The sequence below is a fragment of the Nyctereutes procyonoides genome, unplaced genomic scaffold, assembly GCF_905146905.1.
Source record: "Nyctereutes procyonoides isolate TBG_1078 unplaced genomic scaffold, NYPRO_anot_genome, whole genome shotgun sequence".
Lineage (NCBI taxonomy): Eukaryota > Metazoa > Chordata > Mammalia > Carnivora > Canidae > Nyctereutes > Nyctereutes procyonoides.
In genome coordinates this window covers 4,144,282-4,163,648 of record NW_026575042.1, presented here as the reverse complement: position 1 = coordinate 4,163,648, position 19,367 = coordinate 4,144,282, and the positions used below count along the sequence as shown (strand labels likewise).

At 42.6% G+C, this 19,367-nt stretch overlaps 1 pseudogene; it reads right to left on the bottom strand.

Annotated features, from left to right (window-relative positions):
* Positions 1 to 4,475: 4,475 nt before the first annotated feature.
* LOC129507295 (E3 ubiquitin-protein ligase RNF138-like) lies at positions 4,476 to 5,795 on the bottom strand (annotated as a pseudogene).
* Between the last annotated feature and the right edge of the window lie 13,572 nt (positions 5,796 to 19,367).

Below are 19,367 nucleotides of genomic sequence, written 5' to 3'. Positions count from 1 at the left end.
AATAAATACATGCCATTTTCTTCCTGTGAGAAGAAAAAATACACGGTGTTGGCAAAAGGTCTTCAGACCTTTGGGGAGCCTTTCCTTGAGAAACTTCTATTCCAATTGCATCTGGATGTAATTAGTTTCAACTTGGTGAACATCTATTTTGTGCTAAGCACAATGCTAGTTTATGGAGAGACTAATAGGATAAAAGAGAAAACTGCACTTGTGGAATTTATAATCTGATAAAGGGAAAACACCAGCACAAGATCAGGTCTCATGCCAGCAGGACAGATTTGACAACAGAGTAACAAACACAATGCTTTGAGACTTTAGAGGAAGGGGCAATGGATTTAATTTCCAATTTCATCATACAATTAGCTTTTGAAGTATGCCCATAAAAGGACCATGGTTTTGATGAACAGAAGGGAGGAAGGACATTCCAGCCCGATGTTAAAGGCAGGTGGTGTTAAGAGCATACTGTGTGATCAGGGAGTGGTGAGTGGTCCGGGTAGTTAGAATATGGGGGGTAGCGCTGGGGCGGGGGTAGCAGCAAAGCAGGGAAAGATGAGACCAAAGGGAAATTAAAGACCTAAGGAGCAGCAGTTTTGAGGCTGCCTCTTGCGCTAGGCTTGAGAAGTATAATGGATTCTAGGGTGTGTTGTCCACACCGCCTGTTCAGGACTCAAGTGCTCACAGCTACCAGGAGCATTGATGGTCAACAGCTCTCAGCCAGTCTCCTTTGAGGACTGTCCTCACTGGGGCAGTTCATATCCAGTGTCTGGATAATGAAGAAGTATAAACACTGGCCCTCTTGCCTTCATTCGGGACCACTCTGACAGGCCGGTCCAATTCTGGAGCTCTCTGGAGCTCTCCATAAGATTAGCTGGGGCCTCTGTTGCAGCTACATTGCAATGCAATTTTTCCTGTTGACTAGTCTTGCTTCCTTCATGTTCTCAGAGGTTCTCTTGTTCCTAAGAGGACTCCCCATTAAATCCCCTGTCTGTTAGTCACAGAGTCACAGAGTCTGTTTTTAGGAACGCCAGTCTAAAACGATGATCACATAGGGGCATGTGAGCCCCTAATATAAGTGGAAATTGATCTCCCAGGTATGGGGAAATGAGAAGGCATGATCTCTGCATCGGGATGTCCTTCCATCATTGCCCTTTGGCCATCAACCCCATCTGATCCTTGGTTCCTATGTTTCCATTTGTCACTTGCACCCTCGCTCCCGTAATTTGCCTGCCTCACTCCTAGAGGCATCTCCCTCTTCACTACTGTTATGGTCATGGACCGTCTCTACCCTTGGTTGTACTACAGCCACCTGACCTGTCAGTGACTTCTGGTTCAAATGAACCAGATACAAGCTCCACCTAGTTTTGTGGTCACAATACTTTACTCCTTAAAAGCTTATAATGGCTCCAAATTCCCCTTTCAGAAAAGCAGAAATCCACCAAAGGATTCATATATTGAAACTCACTTCAGCTTCATTGTAAAGTAGATAAGGTTGGGTTTACCCCAAGAAACTGAGGTTCTGGGGAAACAGTATTGTAATCATGCAGTAGTAGACTAACTCCACCAACAGTAACCACCACCTAACTGCCTAGCAAAATGCCTAGCACAGGGTAGTTGTTCAATTATTTTCTAGTGAATGAGTGAATTCCCTTATCTCTTCGTTAAGCCCAGTATAGATACTGGCAATTCAAGTTTCTATTTCACTACACAAAGTTCAGCAGCCCTCTCTCCAAAATCCCCACTATGTTTCTAATAAAACTTTGGGTGACAGAGTTCAAGATTGATTTAATTGCCTCCTACTTCCAGAAATCAGTGGGTGTTCTTTGGGTCAAAGATTACTTCATTGAGACTTTTGCTATGAGCATAGTAGCAGAAGTCTGCATTTTCACCTTCTCTAGGGCCTATACAATAACAGCAAGAAGAAGGAATTAAAAAGCCCCCAAACTCCATTTTTTAAAATTCTTTTTAAGTAGGTTCCACACCCAGTGTGGGGCTCGAACTCGCCACCCTGAGATCAAGAATCACATGTCCTACCGACTGCGCCAGCAAGGTGCCCCACAAACTCTATTTTCAATCAAACTTGGAGAGAGAGAGACTTTTCAGACTTCAAAATATATGTAACGGCTACTAAAAGCGGCCACTACAAGGCAAGAATTATGTGGAGAAGGTGAAGAGAAGAACAGTCAGAGGGGCTGTGCCACAGACTTTAGAGAGCCTGCGAACACACATGTCCTGAGGGAGGGGCACATCATGAGGAGCAGGAGCTGAATACAAACATGCTTCCCAGTTCAGAGCTAGTCACTAAGAAAAGTAATATTGAGTATAATCAGGATGGTATAGAAAGGTAGGAATATAATAATTTATTACCATAATTAAATATATCTGTCTCAGCTCAAAATGCTTCCTAGGGCACTCCAAGGTATTCCAGCTAAAAATGGAAGAGAGGGATCCCTGGGTGGAGCAGCGGTTTGGCGCCTGCCTTTGGCCCAGGGCGCGATCCTGGAGACCCGGGATCGAATCCCACGTCGGGCTCCCGGTGCATGGAGCCTGCTTCTCCCTCTGCCCGTGTCTCTGCCTCTCTCTCTCTCTCTCTCTCTCTCTCTCTCTGTGACTATCATAAATAAATAAAAAGTAAAAAAAATAAAAATGGAAGAGAAGAAAGGTGCTATCACTTCTACAAAACGTCACACTGAATATACTTGCTCCATGCTTAAGAGAAAGAAATCGGTGGTGTAAAGATTGGAAGAGACAAAATACCTAATGCCCTTCAAAACTGAATGTCATCAAAAACAAGCAAAGTCTAAGAAACTGTTACAGCTAAGAGGAGCCTAAAGAGAGAAGACAACTAAATGAATTAGTTCTGGAACAGAAATGGACATTAACTAAAAACTAAGGAAATCTGAATAAGGTATGCGCATTAGTTAATAATAATGTACCCATATTGGGTCATTAAGCATAAAGTATCCCGCGGGGAAATTGCAGGGGGGTATATGGGAGGTCTCTGTACTTTCTTCACAATTTTTTGTAAACTTAAAACTGTTCTAAGATATAAAGTTTATTTTTTAAATTGGAAAAGAAAAGACAAAGTATCTCTAGTTGTAATGATAGTATTAAATAACTGGAAAGCTCAAGAGAGTCATCGGAAAAATATGAGTAACAAGATAATTAGGTAAGTTAATAGGGGAAAGCGCTAATACATAAAACTCAATTGTATTTATATTTGCAAATAACCATTAGTTAGAAGATGTGATGGAAAAACAGGCCTGCATTTTGAAAGAGATTAGAAAAAAAATCCTAATTAAGATACATATTATGTATCTGAAATATATAGGAAATAAATACATGAAAAAAACCCTGCTTACAACACTGAACACCAAAATGATCTAGATGAAAAGGCTTAGATGCTCTTCTGCAAGAAGACTCAATGTTATAAAAACATCAGATCTTCCTAAGTGGTTAAGTTCAATGTTATTCTTCAAGACACATCAATGATTCTGTTTAAACTACATACCTTGATTTAAAATTTCCTGTGAAAAAATAAAATAAAATAAAATTTCCTGTGAAATAAACAAAAAAGAATATTCCGAACAGAAGAGCAATAAGGATATTGATACTATAAATTACTGTGTATATTAAATTAGTTAGTTAATTAAAATAGTATGTCAATGGTCCAGAAAGTGGAGTGGGACAGAATAGGAAATCTGGTATATAAAAAAAAAAAAGGAAATCTGGTATTAGATCAAAACATATATGGGAACTTAGCACATTAACGATGGTATTTTAAATTAAACGGGGGATACAATAAATTTCTTATTTAAGGAGAGAGCCAAATGGACTGTCATTTGAGAAAAAAAATTAAGCATGATTCTTTCATCACACACATGGTTAAACCTCAAAAAGATATTTAAATGTAAAAATTGGTACAATAAAAGTTCTAATAAGAAAAACAGGAGAATTTCTTCATAATTTTCGCACAGGCAAGGCCTTTCTCAAAATTCAGAAGGCTTAAAGAAAAGATTAATAAATTCAACTATGTGAATATAAAAATATGCATAACACAAACATCACCAAAAAAGAAATCAGAAGATAAACAACAAACTGGGGAAAGTGTTTATATGCAACTGAACTGTTTTCCTAATAAGTAAGTGGCACATGCATGATTATGCCACTTTTCTCAGTACTTTTGTATATGGTTGAAGTATTTAATGATAAAAAATTAATTAATTAACTGTGTCCATGCTATGGAATGTGATGCTATTAAAAAGAATGCTTTCCAGCTAGTTACTTACTATCATGCAGAAATGTTCATGATGTATTAACAGCACTTTATTTTATTTTTTAGACTGAATTGCTTTTATTAATAGACACAATGAATTACTGAAACAGTGATTTTATATGTGGTTTTCCTCTTAAAGACAGTACTTACAGGTACAAAGATGCAGAGATGTCTATAACCTTCAGATGTCTACTTGAAAAGTTCAATATTGACTCTCCTCATCTGATGATTCACAAATTCTCCATAATCAGACTGATATCTTTGATTTAGATGACTAATGAAATTTTAAACAAAAATTCTAAAAAATATTTATTTATTTATTTGAGAGAGAGAGTGGGAGCAGGGGGTGGAAGGGTGGAGAGGGACAAGCAGATCCCTCGCTGACACAGAGCCAGAGGCAGCGCTTGATCCCAGGACCCTGAGATCATGACCTGAGCTGAAATCAAGAGCTGGAAGCTTAACCAACTGAGACACCCAGGCGCCCCAACTCAGGAAATTTGTAGTAATCTGGCTAGAATCTCCCCCAGGAAGAGACACACAAAGAGGACACATCACAGGAACTATCTGAAACAGGCGATAATAGTTACAATGATCCAAGTAAATGCTGTCTGGTAAGGTGTGATTCTTGACACAAGGGACACTTAAAGGTGGGATGCCCAGAAGAACTTGTATTCTTGGGGCGCCTGGGTGGCTCAGTCAGTTAAGTGTCCCACCCTCGATCTTGGCTCAGGTCTTGATCTCAGGGTCATGAGTTCAAGCCCTGAACTGGGCTTCGCATGATGCCTGCTTAAAAAACAAAACAAAACAAAACAAACTTATTAGGGGTGGCTGCTTGGCTGACTCAGTCATTTGAGCATGCAACTCGATGTCAGGAGTCATGAGTTCAAGGCCCAATGTTGGGCATGGAGCTTTTTTAAAACATTTTTTTTGGGGGGGCATGGAGCTTAACAAAAAAAGAAGAGCTTGTATTCTCTTGATAAGTTTTTGTGTTATCAGATGTAGATCTCTCACTTTTATTACTGTTCCCTACTGAATCTTGAGAGATCTGAAATTTTGGAATGCTAGAGGAAACATCAAATTCATCTTATAAGATTTGTAATGATGTATCATGTGATAGAATTTAATCTGTTTTGCAAAGCATCTGCAGCTACCAGAAAACTTCCTCTTGGTAATTTCAAGGTCTAAGGCCAGTTCAGGACTCTCTCTCTTGTAGTCATTTCTATGACAGAGGGGATGATGTATTCTGTTTTCTCTTATTGCAGTCAGGAAAATTTTTTTTTAATTTTTGGTTATTTATGACAGTCACACACAGAGAGAGAGAGAGAGAGAGAGAGAGAGAGAGAGTCAGAGACACAGGCAGAGGGAGAAGCAGGCTCCATGCACCGGGAGCCCGATGTGGGATTTGATCCCGGGTCTCCAGGATCGCACCCTGGGCCAAAGGCAAGCGCTAAACCGCTGCGCCACCCAGGGATCCCAGGAAACATTTTCTACAGAAAACATGCCGACAAGCCAGGTCCAGTAGAAATCAGTAGAATCATCTTTGGTGTGGGATGTGGCCATGGAGAGCTCCTTAGCCATAGTGGTGGGGGTGTTGGAGGGAATCAAGGCAATGGTGGCACTAGATGCTCTACTCGAACTATTAACTGCATTTAGAAAACCTGGGCAGATAAACCTCAAACTTAATTCCTAAAATGTTAGTCATTACAGAGTTCTTTTTTCCAGATTTATCGAGCTATTATTGATGTTAGCTATTTCATAGAATGAAGAATTATGTTTTATACATTCCAGGCTTCTTTATTTCTTTAAACAAACATGGATTCCTTTCATAATCTGCCAAAAACAATAGAAATATTTCCATCTTAGAAAAAAGAAGATCTTTGTGATTATGGAAAGCTGACTAATGAACCACAGAGAGATACCCTAAAAAGGGGGTCTCACAGGTGAGGTGTGCAGGTGGATGCTCATCCTGATATGACGCCCACCTACAGAGATGTCAGTGCGTTGAAGAAGATGCTGACGTCAGTCCCAGGGATGTAGCAGAGTTCATGGTGTGAGATATGTACAAGATAGCATTAGGAGCCTGCAGAATGTTAGCTTTTTTTGATCACACAGGAAGTAAATGAGACTATAATTGGAGCCCAACTAGGCAGGAAAAACATCTGTCATTACGCACTGTACAGCCTCCTATTCATAGTTATCTTGGTTAGAGGGATTCCTCCTAATTTTGATGACATCACCATGAAAACATCATATGCAAACAAAGTGAGCAGTGGTTCAGGTGATGCATTTTGTGGTCCAGCTGTGCTCCTCTTGGGTGAATAACTGAGGTGGAGTTAGAGAAGGTTTGTGCAGTAGACAAAGAGTGGGGTTTATGAGGGAACGGGTTCAAACTGCCCTGAAAACTTCTTGAGGGTCACAGAATTGCCGAGTCATTCACTGGGAAGACTTCTAATTAAGGTGCAGCAAAGTTCATTGTTTGCGGGTCTTCCTGTTTTCCAAAACGTACTGAGATGACAGATAACATGTAATAGAAATTTTTTTTAAAGATTTTATTTATTTATTCATGAGAGATACAGAGAGAGAGAGGCAGAGACACAGGCAGAGGGAGGAGCAGGCTCCATGCAGGGAGCCCGATGTGGGAGTTGATCCTGGGACCCCAGGATCATGCCCTGGGCTGAAGGCAGGCGCCCAGCTGCTGAGCCATCCATGGATTCCCAATAGGAGAAATTTAAAAGATTGTTTTGTACAAAAGCCATTTTGGAAAAGAGATTGACAATTCTTTATAAAATTGAACGTATACCTACTCTGTGATCCAAGGATTCTACACTCAGGTATCAACTCAAGTAAAATGAAAACACCAGTCTATTAAGAGACTTATTCAAGAATGTTTATAACATCATGGTTAGTGGTGAAAGACTAAATGCCTTCCCCTTTGTAAGATCAGGAACAAGACAATACATCTGTTCTTGCCCCTTCCATTCATAATGTACAAGAGGTTCTTGGTAGAAAAAAAAAAGGCAAGAAAAAGAAATAATATGCATTTGGATTGGAAAGGAAGAAGTAAATCTATGTCTATAAGATGACATAATCTAAGGAATCCATAAAAAAGTATTAGAACAAATAAGTTCAGATTATAGGATACAACATCAATATACAAAATCAATTACATTCTGATACACTGATGACGAATAACTCAAACATGAAATTAGAAAACAATTCCATGTACAAGGACATAGATAAATTTGACAAAAAGAAAGTACAAGATACATGCATTGAAAGCTAGAAAACACTGTGGAAATAAATTAGAGAAGCCCTAAATTGATGGAAAGACATTCTGCGCTCATTGATTAGAAGATTTGGAATCTTTCAAAAATGTCAATGCTTTCCTTTTTTTTTTTTTTTGTCAATGCTTTCTAAATTGATTTCTAGATTCAGTAAAATCCCTATCACAACCCAAGCTGGCTTAAAAATTTTTTTTTGGTAGAAATTGACAAGCTGATTCGGCATAGCAATGAAGGGGATCCAGAAGTGCTAAACCAGCTTTGAAAGAAAATAAAGTTGGAACACTCACACTTCTCAATTTCAAAACTTACTAACAGGCTACAGCTACTGTGATTAAGACAATGTAGTATAGCATAAGGATAGACATATAGATCAAGGGATTAGAGTTGAGAGTTGAGAAATAAACCATCATGTTTATGGTTCATTGATTGTTTGACATGGGTGTCAAGATAATTCAGTGGGGGGAAAGAATGGTTTCTTTCAACAACTGGTGTTGGCACAACCAGATATCCACTTTCAAAAGAATGAAGTTGGACCACTACCCCAGCTCCATACACAAAAAGTTAAAATAGACTCCAGATCTAAATGTAAGAGCTAAAACTGTAAAGTTTTAGAAGAAAACAAAGTTATAAATCTTCATGACCTCAGGTTAGGCAAATTTATAGAGACAAAAAGTCAATGAGTGGTTACCTAAGGCCAGGAGAAGAGGGAGATGGGGAGTGACCACTAATGGGTATGGATTTCTTTTTGGGTGATGAAAAGCTTCAAAGTATAGATTGTAGAGATGGCTGCACAACTCTGTGAATATATTAAACATCATTGAATTGTGCATTTTGAATGATCTATTCATGCAACGGTATACCACCCAATAATGTAAATGAAAGAATAAGTCATTTACAACATTGATATGCCTCAGAAACATTATGTTAAGCAAAAGAAGCCAAGCACAAAAAGGCACATATTAAATGAGTCTACATATATGAACAGGCAAAACTCATCTATGGAGAAAAAAATTACAACAGTTGCCTTTGACATGTAGTAGAGTATCAGTTGTGAAAAGAGTACAGAAGAATAAACTGGTGGTGAAGATTTCCTATATCTTATTGGGTACTGCTGACCTGGGTAGATACATTTATCAAAATTTATTGTACTATATACACTTTAAAATATGCATATTTTATGGCATGCAAATTATACATCAATTAAAAAATATTGCAGAAAATTATAGGATTAAGTGTCTGGAAGAACTGGGAAATGAAAGCAAAGTGGCAAGCAAAGCTGATACCTCAAGTCTGCTGGATCCTGGGTCCTAAAGTTGGCAGTAGCTGCCAGAGTTCTGATCCTACAGAGTAACTCTGCTCCATACGATGGTGGGGAGGGTTTGAAGGCAGAGGCTATATTAGGGCAGGGCTACCTCACTTCTGAAAGAAGGTGGAAGAACTGCTGATTGGCAACTGTAGGCCTTGTAACCTGGATGATAAATACAAACGCACAACTAAGATTTGAATTTAAGCCCCAACCGATGATCCAAAGTGTGATACCCCCAGAACTGTAAGATTGGAGATTCAAACCACCAACATAAGACCTAGTTGTAGGCTGTAAATCTAACCTACTAACTGGTAGGAGTCTTAAGCTGAATTCTCTAGGATTAGAGTCTTAGGGGTTCCAGAGAAAGCAATTTACTAGGGGCACCTCTGTGGGGAAGGGAAGAAGGGAATATTATATGGAAGCCAAAGAAGGTAAGCAAGGATGTGTTCTGTAGTAGGGTTCTCCAGAGAACTAGAACCAATAGGAGAGGGACACGGGTGGCTCAGTGGTTGAGCATCTGCCTTCAGCTCAGGGCATGATCCTGGGGTCCTGGGATTGAGTCTCACATCAAGTTCCCTGCATGGAGCCTGCTGCTCTCTCTGCCTGTGTCTCTGCCTCTCTCTCTGTGTCTCTCATGAATAAATAAATAAAATCCTTTTTTTTTTAATAAATTAATTTTTATTGGTGTTCAATTTACCAACATACAGAATAACACCCAGTGCTCATCCCGTCAAGTGGCCCCCTCCGTGCCTGTCACCCATTCACCCCCACCCCCCGCCCTCCTCCCCTTCCACCACCCCTAGTTCATTTCCCAGAGTTAGAAGTCTTTATGTTCTGTGTCCCTTTCTGATATTAAAATCCTTTTTTTTAAAAAAAAAAAAGACCAATAAGAGATCTATCATCTTTTTTTTATTTTTATTTTTATTTATTTATTTTTTTATTTATGATAGTCACAGAGAGAGAGAGAGAGAGAGAGAGAGAGAGAGAGGCAGAGACACAGGCAGAGGGAGAAGCAGGCCCCATGCACCGGGAGCCTGACGTGGGATTCGATCCCGGGTCTCCAGGATCGCGCCCTGGGCCAAAGGCAGGCGCCAAACCGCTGCGCCACCCAGGGATCCCAGAGATCTATCATCTATCTATCTATCTATCTATCTATCTATCTATCCATCACCTATTTAGAGACTTTTCTAAGGAATTGGTTCATGTGTTTATGGAGGCTGACAAGACCCAAAGTCTGCAGGGTGAGAGCTGGAGACCTGGAAAAACTGATGGTATAGTTCCAGGCAGAAGGCCTGCCAGGCTTGAAACTCAGGAAGAGCCAATGTTTCAGCTTGAGTCCAAAGGCAGGAAAAAAATCAATGGCCTATTTTGAAGGCACTCAGGCAGAAGGAATTTTGACTCTTTTATTCATGGGATGGTCAGCATTTTTGTTCTGTTTGGGTCTCCAACTGGTTGGATGAGACTCATCCATACTAGGGAGGACAATCTGCTTTTCCCAACCTAGAGATTCAAATTTTTTTGTTTTGTTTTGTTTTGCTGTTGTTGTTGATGTTGTATAAAATTTAATTGAGGTGAGTTTTAGAGATTCAAATGTTGATCTCATCCAGATATCTTCACCAGAATGTTGACCAAATGCCTGGACACTCCATAGCCTAGTCAAGGTGACACATAAAATTAACCATCACCAGCTCCCTGCATTGGCTTGTTCCTAGAGGGCCCCTCAGACACAAATTGTACCACAGAATTAATCCCACTTTGAGGCAAAGGGTCTGGTCGTTTGTGTCCCCATGTTAGTGAGGCATCTTCCTAATTAAGCCAAGAGTAGCTCTAATCTAATGCTCATTGCAGATAGGGAGTGGGTGCACACTGGCAGGCAAAGGCTTCTGGGGAGGGCACCAACAACATCCTGTACAGAGGAAACCTCAAAATTCCTATATAGGAATGGAGGAGCACAGAGAGACAGGCAGAAACAAATCTTTATAACAAACTAATAGAAAATTTCCCAGTGAAAATGAGCATGCAAACCAAAATTCCATAGTCCAAGGAAAAAATATAATTCTAAAACAATGAACAAGATCAATAATCAAAACAAGAGTTCACTTGAGATGAACTCAGTATAATAGAATGGTATAGAAAATGCTTCTAAATAAATATGCTGATTTATATTTTTGAGGAAGTAATAACACCTACTAAAATAACAAAAGATTCTAAAACATTTACTGACACCAGGAAGGGCTGATCCTACCAGAAGTGTTAAAAGAGATACACATGGGTGTCAACAGTAAACTTCCTTTTAGAACTGAACTTCATTTCTATTTTGAGACCCCAGTTCTCCCAAAGCTGAAGACATAATCTTAGTCAATTCAGTGTCCCACCTATCCCTTCTTTCTTCAATGGCATGTGGCATCACAAGTTTGGGAAAGGGCCTCTGCTCTTCATTATCTTTTGGTGTCACTACCTGCGGAGGTGCACTTCATCCTGTCTGAGCCTCAAGTATCAATCCATGAAGTGACCTGCTGAGCTGACCTGCCCTTGCATCCAGGACTTCTGCAGCCTATTTATCAGACCCTTTGACACTCCTCTTGTAACACAGGAAATATTCCACTTTCTCCTGCTTTACTCTGAGGCCTCAGGAGGCTTCGTGAGCCTGCCTAGACCTTCACTACTTCATGCTGCTCCAGCTGGCATGGGCAACTTTCTATTGCTCTCCACTCCATATCTGGCTCATGGGAACCCTTGGAGGTGATCTTGGTCCATGTGCAGATACTCATGCTGCCTCCACACCTGCACCCTGAGGGGGAGCTCAGGGATCTTGCTTCTTCCCCAAGAATGGGGGAATGATGGCCAAAAAAGCCCCATTTGCTTAGATATCAAAGCCTTGGTGGGGATTGTATCACTCTGCCTAACCCCAACGGCTTGGGCGTCGGAAGTGGCAGTGCTAGGACTCTTCTCAGGACTCCAGGATCCTCACACAAATCTGACTGTTTTGATTTCCTTATGACTCTTTTCCTACTATCTGTCAGCCCATTGAAGCCACTTGCCTCTGGGGCCTTTTCCAAAGAAGTTGGACCTGGGAGGGCAAAGGTGGGCATGTGTCATTTCAGGAATACAGACAGGACATGCTTATTTTAAAAATTATTAGAAATTCAGAGATGGGAGTAAACAAAGAAGAGGAGAGAAGATAAAAGGATGGGCAAGCAATATGGATGGTAGGAGAATGTCCTATGAAGATTGAAATATCCAGGGGCACCTAGCTGGCTCCGTCGGAAGAGCATACAACTCTTGATCTCAAGGTTGTGAGTTCAAGCTTCACATTGGGTGTAGAGATTACTTAAAAAATAAGATCTTTAAAAAAACCCTGGAATATCTAATATTCAAAACTACTGAGCTTATGCTGTTGCAGTATAGACCGCCCCTTGCCCCCAATCTCTTCAAAGCTTCTATAAAGTTCTAAAGATAAAAAGGCCCGATGTGGGTGAGGTTTTTGTGAAACTCAAGGGACTCAGCTCCACATTTGAGTCAAGATACTGCAAAAGGGTGTGTGGGATGGTGAGATCGTTCACGAACTGTACTAATTCAGTAGAAGCAGAGGCAGAATGTCTAGCCAGAGGAAATTATGAGAAAATCAGCCCTCCAAGGGTTCACAGAAACTTGGGAAGGTTTTAAAGACAGATCTTATCTAAATTTTTCAAGAGAAGGACACCTGCCCTCACATCTGTGCTAGATATGCCGGAAGGAAAGCTGGAGCCACGTAGACACCCTCTTAATCTGTGGACAGAGTCATGGCCTCACTCTTTCACCCATGAAGTATTGATTGAGAACCTACAAGGGGCTAGATGTGCTGGACTGGGTACCAATGATACAAGAATGAAACCACATGGAACTTGCGTGAGGCTCTCTTAGCAGTAAACAAACACGTACACTATTATGGGCTACCTGCCATAGAGAGGGATGTAACTGGAGAAAGAATTAGCAGCCCCTGCACAAACCAGCTGCAGGAGAATCTAGCTCTGGGAGGACATGTGGGAGCTTCCTATCTACCTTGGGCATTTCCCCTTCAGGGCTCACAGAATGTTTTGCCAGCGTGGTCCTAATCTGGAAGTCTGCACTTCTGACACTGTATCCTGGATATTTATTCACAAGTCCTTTGCCTAATTAAACATGGGAAGTTTCTTGTCTTTGTTGGTTATTGTGATCATCATGAACTACTGCTTTGTGAGCACAGGGCTACCCTGCAGAAGCTCCATGATGACCACGTTCTGACACCAGGAGAGTACAGGTGAAGTATTAGGAACAGTATCGCCAAAACAGGAAATTGCCCATCATCTCAAAAACCTTTGGGGGAAATCACCGTCTTAGTGTCCAGAGTTAAGACCAAGAACAACAGGCTCTTTTTGGAGAGGGGCCTCAGTCCCAAAGAGACGGTGAGATTCTTGGCACATTTAGTGTGGGTTTTCAGGGATTTTCTCCAAGTGGGAGTTGAAAAGAACAATTCTCCCCCACCATTTTCCATAATAACAGCAATCAAAATAAAATAAATGTTATAAGTTTCAGGAGTTAGGGAAGGAAATAAGCTCATTTATTGTAGATTCCTACAACAGAGGAATTAATGGGCTTCTGACACAGAAGGAATTTTTTAAAAAAGATTTTTCTTATTTATTCATGAGAGACAGAGAGAGAGAGAGAGGCTGAGACACAGGCAGAGGGAGAAACAGGTTCCTTGCAGGGAGCCCGATGTGGGACCTGATCCTGCATCTCCAGGATCACGCCTCGGGCGGAAGGCGGCGCTAAACCGCTGAGCTACCCGGGCTGCCCACAAAAGGAGTTTTGAAACAAAAATTCCTGCAAAAAGTTTAGCTTTCTACTTCCCTTTCTTTTTTAATGGGTGAACAAACCCAAGGCAAAATACTCTTGGAGACATCTCAGCAGAGAGAAGCAGCTCTGACCAGTGGAGGCCTTGCTTGTCCCACCGGAAGAAAAGGGAGAAGGCAGGGGAGAGGAGGGCAGGGAGGTTGGGCCTGAGCCCTGGCTTTTTCTGTGCTGTTGACTGGCTGTGTGACTTTGAGTCTGCATTTCCACTCTCTGGACTCAAAGTTCTTGGCCTTCGTGATACAGATTGAAATGTGGTTATTTGGGATGTCTGGGTGGTTCAGTTGGTTAAGCGTCTGCCTTCAGCTCATGTCATGATCCCAGGATGGGGAACCTGCTTCTCCTCCCTTGGCTGTTGCCCCTGCTTGTGCTTTCTGACTCTCTCTTTCTCTGTCAAGTAAATAAATACAAAATATTTAAAAAAAAATTTCTTTTTAAATAATAAAATGTGGTTATTTATTTTTTAAAAGATTTTATTTATTTATTCATGAGAGACACAGAAAGAGAGAGGCAGAGACACAGGCAGAGGGAGAAGCAGGCTCCCCGCAGGGAGCCCAGTGCAGGACTCAATCCTGGGACCCTGGGATCATGCCCTGAGCCGAAGGCAGATGCTCAACCGCTGAACCACCCAGGTGTTCCTAAAATGTGGTTATTTTATTTTGTAGTTCCCGAAGTTCTATTTAGTTCTTTTACAAATCTGTGATGTTTCATCATAGTTTCCTGTCCTACCAACATTGTTTATTGGTCTTTAAATATCGTATTTATTTTAAAATATATCTCATAATTTCAATATCTGAATCCTGTATGGACCTGTTTCTGCTGGTTCGAGTTTATATTGCTTTGTTTTTGTGTGTGTATTTGATTATATTTGACTGCTCTTTGACCCTGAAAATTACTTGGGGGATGGCCTAAGATGTGGGATGAAGGTGCCCTTATTCCAAAGATGATTTTGAGTTTGCTTCTACCAGACACAAAGGGGAATTATCAGTATTGCACAGGACTTCAGCTCATAGCCCAATGTTTATTGGACAACCTCAGTGATGCAAGTTTAGACCCCAGATCTGCACAAGGGCTGGCCTGTGCTCACAGCCTCAGGGAGAGGTTGGATTGGTTACTCCTGTCTTGCTCCAATCAAGGCGCTTGTCCCTACATCCCCTAGGACTCAGATAAGGGAAGATGATTTCCATTTGTTCCACTCATACTCTAAAGATCAGAGCCAGCCAGTGTAATGTGGGTCTGGCTCCTATGGGACCTCCCAGGCTTGAAGACCCCTGGGCCTCACGAAGCCACCCAAGACAGTTTCCAGTTTCTCCGTTGGCTTACTTTGGATCGTCAAATGCAAAAATGTCTCTGGATGATTTAGTTATCTCTTTCTTACCATCCCATCAGCTTTTCAGGGCTCTATGATAAAAGACTGTTCACTTCTCTTTCTATATTTTATTTTATGCATACATGTTTAGGATCGGCATATCTCCTTGATGAAGAGTAATTTAATCATTTTTATGGTGACTTTCTGTTCTTAAAGATGCTTTCAGAATTAAAGTCTGGTTTTTGTTGTTGTTGTTTGCGGAGGGGCTGTCACCTCACTTTGGCAACTTTGAAAGGAATGCTCCGGCTGATGGCTGCTTTGTCAGCCTGGGTCCCAGCGTGAAAACAATGGGGAACTGAGAACCCTCCCCCCAACTAATTGACAAAGGATGTGTAGCAAGAATGAGAAATGATCTTGTTTTAAGCTACCAGGATTTGGGTGTCGTTTGTTATGTAATATAACTTAGCCTATATTGACTGATACAGAAATATTCAGCTAATGCCTCAAAAATGTTATCCTCATTACACAATCATATGAGACACTTCACATCAGGTTACCTGATACCTCTGCACACCATATGTTCTCAACATCATCCATCCCTATCACTCACATGTCTGGGATTGGCCTTGTTCTCTCATGGCTCTGGCTATCTGGAAATATGGGCAACTCCACCCAGGACACTCTCTCCACCCTTCAGGCGGCCAAATCTCATCCTTCTGGTCTCAGTTTAGAGACCTGTAGCAGGGGCAGATGATGCCTGCCCAAATCTCCATCGGGGACTGGTGTACCCACTCTCTAGCTTCTGCAAGCACTGGTTGCAACCTCACAGATGCTCTTTTCCCTCGTTCTTGGCTATTATTCATGAGTCCCCCAGAGCACAGCTAGTTCCTCTCCCCCATGACAGCCTGCAGCCAGTGGCTGGCTGACATGACATTGGATAATAAGTTTGGCCTCCCCTGACTCAGGGTGAGACCAACTTGGTGGTACAATGAATATGTGTGTTTCTCTGGAATTAGCAGCCTAAGCTGGCTTGCTGACCAACCTCAGACATAGAAGTGAGCCCATGCAACATCAGCAGAGCCTGGCCCAGATCGGAAGTACCCAGCAGGATTGTGAATTAAGGAAATAGTTGTTTCCTGCTGAAGTTAGTCTCTTGGCTTATCTTTTATTTCCCTGCCCATGTTTTTCCCTCACTCCCTCTCTCCTCAGAGCATCCTCTCTATAAATTGCAGGCACCGGAGCCCTTGTCTTGGGTCTTGCAGTATGACAGTGTCCCCGACTGCCTGCCTCTGTGCTGTGAACCCCTCCTGAGCAGCTCCACCCCTGTACTGTTCCGGTCGTGGTGCCTGTTTCAAGCATTCAATCCAGCATGCATTGGGTCAGTCTGTTTACTCACCTCTCCTACTAACTATATATATATATTTTAAAGATTTTATTTATTTATTCATGAGAGACACAGAGAGACAGAGAGGCAGAGACACAGGCAGAGGGAGAAGCAGGCTCATGTGGGGAGCCCGATGCGGGACTCGATCCCAGCCCAGGTCTCCAGGATCACACTCCGGGCCAAAGGCGGTGTTAAACCACTGAGCTGCCCGGGTTGCCCTCTCCTACTAACTATAAACCTCATGAAGGCCTTGTTTTATTATTATTATTATTATTTTTTTTTAAATTTTTATTTATTTATGATAGCCACACACACAGAGAGAGAGAGAGAGAGAGAGAGACAGAGACATAGGCGGAGGGAGAAGCAGGCTCCATGCACCGGGAGCCCGACGTGGGATTCGATCCCGGGTCTCCAGGATCGCGCCCTGGGCCAAAGGCAGGCGCCAAACCGCTGCGCCACCCAGGGATTCCCGCCTTGTTTTATTATTATTGTTATTAATAGTAATCTATGTTGTTAAAAGAAGATTGAGAGGGACAGTGGCTCTCACTGGGTGGCTCAGTGGTTGAGTGTCTGCCTTTACCTCAGATCGTGATCCTGGGGCCCTGGGATCGAGTCCCACACTGGGCTCCCCAGAGGGAGCTTGCTTCTCCCTCTGCTTGTGTCTCTGCCTCTCTCTGTGTCTCTCATGAATAAATAAATAATCTTAAAAAAAAAAAAGATTGAGAGAGGGGGCAGTAAAGCAGTTACCATTTTATCCTCAACCCCGCGTATTCATTAGGTGCTCACTGATAGTTGAATGAATGAATGAATGGAATGGCTGTTCTGGATTGAGCAAAGTGTTGCAGAGCACATTGGAGATTAGTAACATTCCTTTAGAGAGTGGACCTTGGAGACTTTTCCGGTGCAGAGACTAAGGACTTCAGTGATAGAATTTCTGAAAAGAAGAAGGAGTAAATTCAGTGTAGAAAATCATGGGAGCAGAAAATGGCAGAATTTTGTTACCAGGAGAAACAGGGGCATTTGAGACTAAGATGATGTCGAAAGGTCCTACTCAGTGAGGAGGGGCTCAAAGTCTGGTTCACTACCACTGTGTGATGTGCACATTCTGCATATGCTATCTGTTAACACACAGGCACCAAGCACACTGAGCTTTTTTAAAAAAATGTACTTTATTTATAATTATTTGAGAGAGAGTGCACTTGTGTGAGCTGGTGAGGAAGGGGCAGAAGGAGAGGGAGAAGCATACTTCCCACTGAGCAGGGGGCCCGCCATGGAACTCTATCCCAGGACCCCGGGATCATGACCTGAGCCGAAGACAGATGCTTAACCTACTGAGCCACCCAGGTGCCCCTACCCTGAGCTTTTACACCAGGGTGGAGGAGGTGGTTATTCTCAAAAGCATCCCTCTGTTTGAATACCTGAGATGGGAGGGTCCTTCCTAGCTGGTAAGAGGCAAAATTCTGATGTGCAGAGTGGAAAAAATCAGATTGTCATCTCAGTCTCCTTTCTCCATCCTCCACTTCCGTCCTCCTGAACAATCAGAATTCCGTCTTCCACTGGGAGGTTTCTGTAGAGTTTGTAACAAGACTGACTTGAATCTGTAAACCTTAGGACAGGGTTTGGAAGATGGGTGTGTTCCAATAAACACCTGTCTATTAGCAGCTGATCAGAAATCACAGAATCTTTTACTGGAAAGACAAAGCCAGTCCTGTACCCAACTATCTCTCATTTGGTTTTCTCCCTCTAGATCCTTAGTGCTGCAAAAATCCCATCTAGTGAAAAGATTTGGTGTGTCTCTTCTAGCTAGGCCATCTCGATTTCAGAGTACAAAACCATGAAAGTTTCATCAAGGTTGCTGAGGGCTCTGAGAGCAGCCTGGCCACCTGTGGTCCACTAAAATGATCTCCTCAGTGTGCTTGCTTGAGTGCTTTACTGTCTTTGTTCTTTGCAAATGCATGTGCTAGTGTTTACTGAGGATGGCAGAGTGTGGACAGATAAGACCCGTCACCAACAAAGAAAGTTCCGAGGTGTTTATCATCTCAAGGGCTCCAGCTGACATCAGTGAGCAGCTTCTCTGGGCAGGTCCCCTCAGCCAGTGTCAACTCCAGGGAGTGCTCCCTCCAAAGAACCAGAGAAGCGACAGTCGCCATGAGAAGTGATAGTGGCCATCTGACTCTTCAGCTCCAACCCATGCCACTTCTCTCTACTCACCTCTTTCAGAGAAACCTGCTGCTCATGGAACCTTTCGGCTCAGTTCCTGGGGGGATTTGCTGAGTGTGTCAAAGGATTAAGACCAGGCTCTACTGAGGAGGGAGGCCTGGCATGGAGAATTCCTCGATTCCTGACCTGTGTCCACCGGGATCCCATAGGTGCGGGCCATACGTGTGGCACAGAGCTGTGGCTGCTACCTTTCAGTGGCTACTGTGGCTGAGGGGCCCTGCCTAGGTTTTGAGGTTGGGAGTCTTTTCCATGGGGGAACCACCCTCCAGGCACTGTCCCCACCCCCTCCCCCCTCACTGCCATGTTAACGCTGGGGTGTCCTGACAGATGACACCCCTTTGCTTTCTGTGGGACCTCCTCTCCTGCCACCAGTCTGTGTCCATGTTTTATACTGGAGTGTCACCTTCCCCTTTGCATCCTTTGGCCAAGCACAGCGCCTGGTCAGGAGAACTAGGTTGAAAGGGCTCCAGGAGAAGGATGGTGTGTCCTGGAGGGCATGTCTTCTCACCTTGTCCTTCGGGCCTCCAGATGCTGGCTTCCCAGCTTCTGTGGAGGAATGGCGGAGGGAAGAATCCAGCTGCCCTCCAGGAAGCCCCTACGACATGGCAAGTGCCGTCTGAGGTGCTTTTATGATTCCTGCATTGGATTTAAAACCCCTGAGGTGGGGACTGACACTTAGGATGTGGGGAAATTGAGGCTTCTAAGGGAATGGATTGTCTGAG